The sequence below is a fragment of the Amphiura filiformis genome, chromosome 20 (genome assembly GCF_039555335.1).
Source record: "Amphiura filiformis chromosome 20, Afil_fr2py, whole genome shotgun sequence".
Lineage (NCBI taxonomy): Eukaryota > Metazoa > Echinodermata > Ophiuroidea > Amphilepidida > Amphiuridae > Amphiura > Amphiura filiformis.
In genome coordinates this window covers 47,691,876-47,699,191 of record NC_092647.1, presented here as the reverse complement: position 1 = coordinate 47,699,191, position 7,316 = coordinate 47,691,876, and positions in this window count along the sequence as shown.

The window sequence follows — 7,316 nt, the reverse complement described above, 5'->3', positions numbered from 1 at the left end:
GCTAGTTAGCAATAGGGCTATCATGTTCATTATCTATGTACACATCAAAAAATGTCATTGTTTTGGGGGCAAAAATGTGTACTATGACTGTACGAAGAAATAGGTTAGAAAAATAGATCATTCAGGTGCATGGGAAGCCGCCCTGGGAACTCAACTAAATTACGTTAAAATAATTTTCTGTTCCAAACGTCAAGCTTGGTATATACTTTTGTGTGTGCTCATGACGTACAAAAATTCAGTTTGCGAAATGAAGTTTATTAATAACTTCAACGGCAAGGGGATCAAGTTCCCGTATAAATGGTCTGCTTTTACTGGAGCGAGCAGTGTAGCATACCTCTGGAAGAGTAAAGTAGGTGCATATATTTTTAAATAGAACATGTCATTGGGGATCAAAGGGGATAGGGAGGAGGAGAAGGAGGGCATTGGAAGTGGACAGGGAGGTGCAGTGGCGGTAGCTAATGGGGAGGGACAGCTCCCCCATGGGACATCTTGTCCTCCCCCTGTTAGATGCTGGCCGCCGTGATATTGTACGTTTAAGGCCTTTTTTGTCCATTTTTGTCAATAATGTTTCCCCTTGAAAGTCGCGTCCCCCACGCCCTCCTAAAAGAAAAAACCTGACAATGCCATTGGGTAGGGGAAACTGGAGTGCCCTGGAGTTGGAGTGGGGTATTATAAGAGGGGTAAAGTTTGAGAGAGCGAGGATAGATGGATGGGAGGGAGGGGAGAACTTGAAAAGGGAGGGAAGGGAAAGGGGATATAGATTGAGAAGGAGGGAAAAAATGTTGTCAAATGGAAATATGAAATTGACAAAGCTTACGGTAAATAATGAAGCATTTATTAAATAATATAGGCCTACTAGATCGTAAGAATGTGTAAATGTGTATCTAAAGTATTGTTTGCATTGTTGTGAATGATGTACATACTCATTTTCTATGACATATGTCTATGTTGTTATGTTGTATTAGCAAATACCAAAACAATTTCGCTTTTTTATTTGATTTTTCCAAGTATTGATGTCCAATGGACATCAATACTTGGTCAGCGAATAAAAACACTGGTTGTTATTTCTTCAGTCAGATAGGGTTGGACCTGATTTAGTGGTGTGATCCCTTAAGGAGCAAAAATTGTTTAAAAAGATCATTTTACATGATATTCAGTCTTTCTTAGCATATCTTGACCAATTAAAAGTGAAATAATTTTAAATAATTCTGAGTCACATTAATGCAGTATGTGCATTGCTAATCATGCGCTATCTACTGAAGATAGCAACATGAAGATATGATAATCAGGCAGAGCCTAAGTTTTTGCTTCTCAACCTTTCAGATGTTTTTAATTTAGTCACAGGACACATGTAAAAGTTGAGACAAATGTTTATATACCCAGATCTATTGTCAAGTAGGCAATGCCATGTAGTTGAAATTACTAATGAAACCCAGCATCCCTTTTTAAAGACTTTTCTAGTTGGCTGTTTTCTTGATTAATATTGCTTGTAAATAGTCAAAAATGCTTGAAGGATGCCTTCTTTTACTACATCCATGATACCATGATGGTCACACAACTGAAAAAAACACAAAATTGAAATCAGACGTTGCTGTAACTGCCAGGCCTAATCGAACTCGGTCTTAAGGGGTCACACCACTAAATCAAGTTCCTATTCTTTTATGTGTTAAGAGTTACCTAAGAAATCGTCATTTTCTCATGGTTGGAACGTGCTAGGGCATTCAAAACAAACAATTTCCAAAAGATTGTGATATATTCTACCCTAAAACCACCATTATTTTGGTAGTTCAGTGGCTCGATTTTTCGCAGTGGTGCATTGAACATGATGTAAACCATACCAAAGCCTACATCTCAGCGCCTCTATGCTGTGACGTCATACGGTGCATGGAAATAAAAAATCTTCCTAAAATGTCAGAATTGTAATATTTGTTTAAATTTTATGCTTGGATGATAAGAAAAACATTCAAAGAGCACAACTATCACCAAAAACCCAGCAAACACAAAACGTTTTCGACATCATTCGCAAAAGGTTATAAAAGGTTGTAAGAAAACGTTTAAATGTCGGGTTATATTAAGGGTATATTAAGAGTATAAAACGTTTTCATAACCTTAGAAAACATTTTTTGATAATCTACTGCTCAGCAAACAAAAATGTTTTACAGAAAACGTTTAAATGTCGGGTTATATAAAGGGTATAGAAACGTTTTAATAACATTCCAAAAACATTCTTAAAAACTTGATACAAAACATCCTAAACAGAATGTTATTTTGGGGTTGAAAAAATATTTTGCGAAAAATGTTTGCCCAAAATATTTTCAATAACGTTTTAAAAACGTTTTCATGACCTTTATATAACCCGACATTTAAATGTTATTAACAGGTTTTGAAAAAAACATTTTAAGAACATTTCTGTGTTTGCTGGGTTCAAATATTTTAACATAATCTTATTTAAGTATTGACACAATATTTGGCAAAGATGTTTGCAAAAATAGTTTACAATAACATTTTTTGAAAACATTTAAAAATATTATTGTAGCGTGTTTTCATACAAAATGTTTTAAAACGTTATCATGACCTTTATATAACCCGACATTTTAATGTTATTAAAACGTTTTTACCTAAACCAAAAGCCAAAATATAACTTATTTAAAACGTTTTTAAAACGTTTTTGTGTTTGCTGGGAAATAGGCACATCAGCCTTCATTTCAAACTTTTTTCCACTACATCTCAGCGCCTCTATGCTGTGACGTCATTTAGTGCATGGAACTAAAAAAATCTTCCTAAAATGTCAGAATATTATTGTAATTTTTTTTTTTTTATTTCATGCTTGGATGATAAGAAAAACATCCAAAGAGCACAACTATCACCAAAAATAGGCATATCAGCCTTCATTTTAAACTTTGTTTAAACTACATCTCAGCGCCTCTATGCTGTGACGTCATTTAGTGCATGAAACTAAAAAATCTTCCTAAAATGTCAGAATTGTAATATTTTTTTAATTTTATGCTTGGATGATAAGAAAAACATCCAAAGAGCACAACTAAAAAAAAAAAAAATAGGCACATCAGCCTTCATTTCAAACTTTTTTTCCACTACATCTCAGCGCCTCTATGCTGTGACGTCATTTAGTGCATGGAACTAAAAAATCTTCCTAAAATGTCAGAATATTATTGTAATATTTTTTTAATTTCATGCTTGGATGATAAGAAAAACATCCAAAGAGCACAACTATCACCAAAAAATAGGCATATCAGCCTTCATTTTAAACTTTGTTTAAACTACATCTCAGCGCCTCTATGCTGTGACGTCATTTAGTGCATGAAACTAAAAAATCTTCCTAAAATGTCAGAATTGTAATATTTTTTAATTTTATGCTTGGATGATAAGAAAAACATCCAAAGAGCACAACTATCACCAAAAAATAGACACACCAGCCTTCATTTCAAACTTTTTTCCACTACATCTCAGCGCCTCTATGCTGTGACGTCATTTAGTGCATGGAACTAAAAAATCTTCCTAAAATGTCAGAATATTATTGTAATATTTTTTTTAATTTCATGCTTGGATGATAAGAAAAACATCCAAAGAGCACAACTATCACCAAAAAATAGGCATATCAGCCTTCATTTCAAACTTTGTTTGAACTACATCTCAGCGCCTCTATGCTGTGACGTCATTTAGTGCATGAAACTAAAAAATCTTCCTAAAATGTCAGAATTGTAATATTTTTTAATTTTATGCTTGGATGATAAGAAAAACATCCAAAGAGCACAACTATCACCAAAAAATAGGCACACCAGCCTTCATTTCAAACTTTTTTCCACTACATCTCAGCGCCTCTATGCTGTGACGTCATTTAGTGCATGGAACTAAAAAATCTTCCTAAAATGTCAGAATATTATTGTAATATTTTTTTTAATTTTATGCTTGGATGATAAGAAAAACATCCAAAGAGCATAACTATCACCAAAAAATAGGCATATCAGCCTTCATTTCAAACTTTGTTTAAACTACATCTCAGCGCCTCTATGCTGTGACGTCATTTAGTGCATGAAACTAAAAAAATCTTCCTAAAATGTCAGAATTGTAATATTTTTTAATTTTATGCTTGGATGATAAGAAAAACATCCAAAGAGCACAACTATCACCAAAAAATAGGCACACCAGCCTTCATTTCAAACTTTTTTTCCATTAAAGTGCACCTGGTATGGTCAGCGAATAAAAACACTGGCTGTTATTTCTTCAGTCAGATAGGGTAGGACCTGATTTAGTGGTGTGATCCCTTAAGGAGCAAAAATTGTTTAAAAAGATCATTTTACATGATATTCAGTCTTTCTTAGCATATCTTGACCAATTAAAAGTGAAATAATTTTAAATAATTCTGAGTCACATTAATGCAGTATGTGCAATGCTAATCATGCGCTATCTACTGAAGATAGCAACATTAAGATATGATAATCAGGCAGGGCCTAAGTTTTTGCTTCTCAACCTTTCAGATGTTTTTAATTTAGTCACAGGACACATTGTAAAAGTTGAGACAAATGTTTATATATCCAGATCTATTGTCAAGTAGGCAATGCCATGTAGTTGAAATTACTAATGAAACCCAGCATCCCTTTTTAAAGACTTTTCTTGTTGGCTGTTTTCTTGATTAATCTTGCATGTAAATAGTCAAAAATGCTTGAAGGATGCCTTCTTTTACTACATCCATGATACCATGATGGTCACACAACTGAAAAAACACAAAATTGAAATCAGACGTTACTGTAACTGCCAGGCCTAACCGAAATCGGTCTTAAGGGGTCACACCACTAAATCAAGTTTCTATTCTTTTATGTGTTAAGAGTTACCTAAGAAATCGTCATTTTCTCATGGTTGGAACGTGCTAGGGCATTCAAAACAAACAATTTCCAAAAGATTGTGATATATTCTACCCTAAAACCACCATTTTTTTGGTAGTTCAGTGGCTCGATTTTTCGCAGTGGTGCATTGAACATGATGTAAACCATACCAAAGCCTACATCTCAGCGCCTCTATGCTGTGACGTCATACGGTGCATGGAACTAAAAAATCTTCCTAAAATGTCAGAATTGTAATATTTGTTTAAATTTTATGCTTGGATGATAAGAAAAACATTCAAAGAGCACAACTATCACCAAAAAATAGGCACATCAGCCTTCATTTCAAACTTTTTTTCCACTACATCTCAGCGCCTCTATGCTGTGACGTCATTTAGTGCATGGAACTAAAAAAATCTTCCTAAAATGTCAGAATATTATTGTAGTATTTGTTTTAATTTTATGCTCGGATGATAAGAAAAACATCCAAAGAGCACAACTATCACCAAAAAATAGGCACATCAGCCTTCATTTCAAACTTTTTTTCCACTACATCTCAGCGCCTCTATGCTGTGACGTCATTTAGTGCATGGAACTAAAAATCTTCCTAAAATGTCAGAATTGTAATATTTTTTTATTTTATGCTTGGATGATAAGAAAAACATCCTAAGAGCACAACTATCACCAAAAAATAGGCACACCAGCCTTCATTTTAAACTTTTTTTTCCATTAAAATGCACCTGGTATGGCCAGCGAATAAAAACACAGGCTGTTATTTCTTCAGTCAGATAGGGTAGGACCTGATTTAGTGGTGTGATCCCTTAAGGGAGCAAAAATTGTTTTAAAAGATCATGTTACATGATATTCAGTCTTTCTTAGCATATCTTGACCAATTAAAAGTGAAATCATTTTAAATATAATTCTGAGTCACATTAATGCAGTATGTGCATTGCTAATCATGCGCTATCTACTGAAGATAGCAACATTAAGATATGATAATCAGGCAGGGCCTATGTTTTTGCTTCTCAACCTTTCAGATGTTTTTAATTTAGTCACAGGACACATGTAAAAGTTGAGACAAATGTTTATATATCCAGATCTACTGTCAAGTAGGCAATGCCATGTAGTTGAAATTACTAATGAAACCCAGCATCCCTTTTAAAGGCTTTTCTTGTTGGTTGTTTTCTTGATTAATCTTGCTTGTAAATAGTCAAAAATGCTTGAAGGGTGCCTCCTTTTACTCCATCCATGATGGTCACACAACTGAAAAAACACAAAATTGAAATCAGACGTTACTGCAACAGCCAGGCCTATAACCGAACTCGGTCTTAAGGGGTCACACCACTAAATCAAGTTCCTATTCTTTTATGTGTTAAGAGGTACCTAAGAAATCGTCATTTTCTCATGGTTAGAACGTGCTAGGGCATTCAAAACAAAACATTTCTAAAAGATTGTGATATATTCTACCCTGAAACTACCATTATTTGGTAGTTGAGCGGCTCGAATTTTCGCAGTGGTGCATTGAACATGATGTAAACCATACCAAAGCCTACATCTCAGCGCCTCTATGCTGTGACGTCATTTGATGCATGGTACTAAAAAATCTTCCTAAAATGTCAGAATATTATTGTAATATTTTTTTAATTTTATGCTAGGATAATAAGAAAAACATCCAAAGAGCACAACTATCACCAAAAATAGGCACATCAGCCTTCATTTCAAACTTTTTTCCACTACATCTCAGCGCCTCTATGCTGTGACGTCATTTAGTGCATGGAACTAAAAATCTTCCTAAAATGTCAGAATTGTAATATTTTTTATTTTATGCTTGGATGATAAGAAAAACATCCTAAGAGCACAACTATCACCAAAAATAGGCACACCAGCCTTCATTTCAAACTTTTTTCCATTAAAATGCACCTGGTATGGCTAGCGAATAAAAACACAGGCTGTTATTTCTTCAGTCAGATAGGGTAGGACCTGATTTAGTGGTGTGATCCCTTAAGGGAGCAAAAAATGTTTTAAAAGATCATGTTACATGATATTCAGTCTTTCTTAGCATATCTTGACCAATTAAAAGTGAAATCATTTTAAATATAATTCTGAGTCACATTAATGCAGTATGTGCATTGCTAATCATGCGCTATCTACTGAAGATAGCAACATTAAGATATGATAATCAGGCAGGGCCTATGTTTTTGCTTCTCAACCTTTCAGATGTTTTTAATTTAGTCACAGGACACATGTAAAAGTTGAGACAAATGTTTATATATCCAGATCTACTGTCAAGTAGGCAATGCCATGTAGTTGAAATTACTAATGAAACCCAGCATCCCTTTTAAAGGCTTTTCTTGTTGGTTGTTTTCTTGATTAATCTTGCTTGTAAATAGTCAAAAATGCTTGAAGGGTGCCTCCTTTTACTCCATCCATGATGGTCACACAACTGAAAAAACACAAAATTGAAATCAGACGTTACTG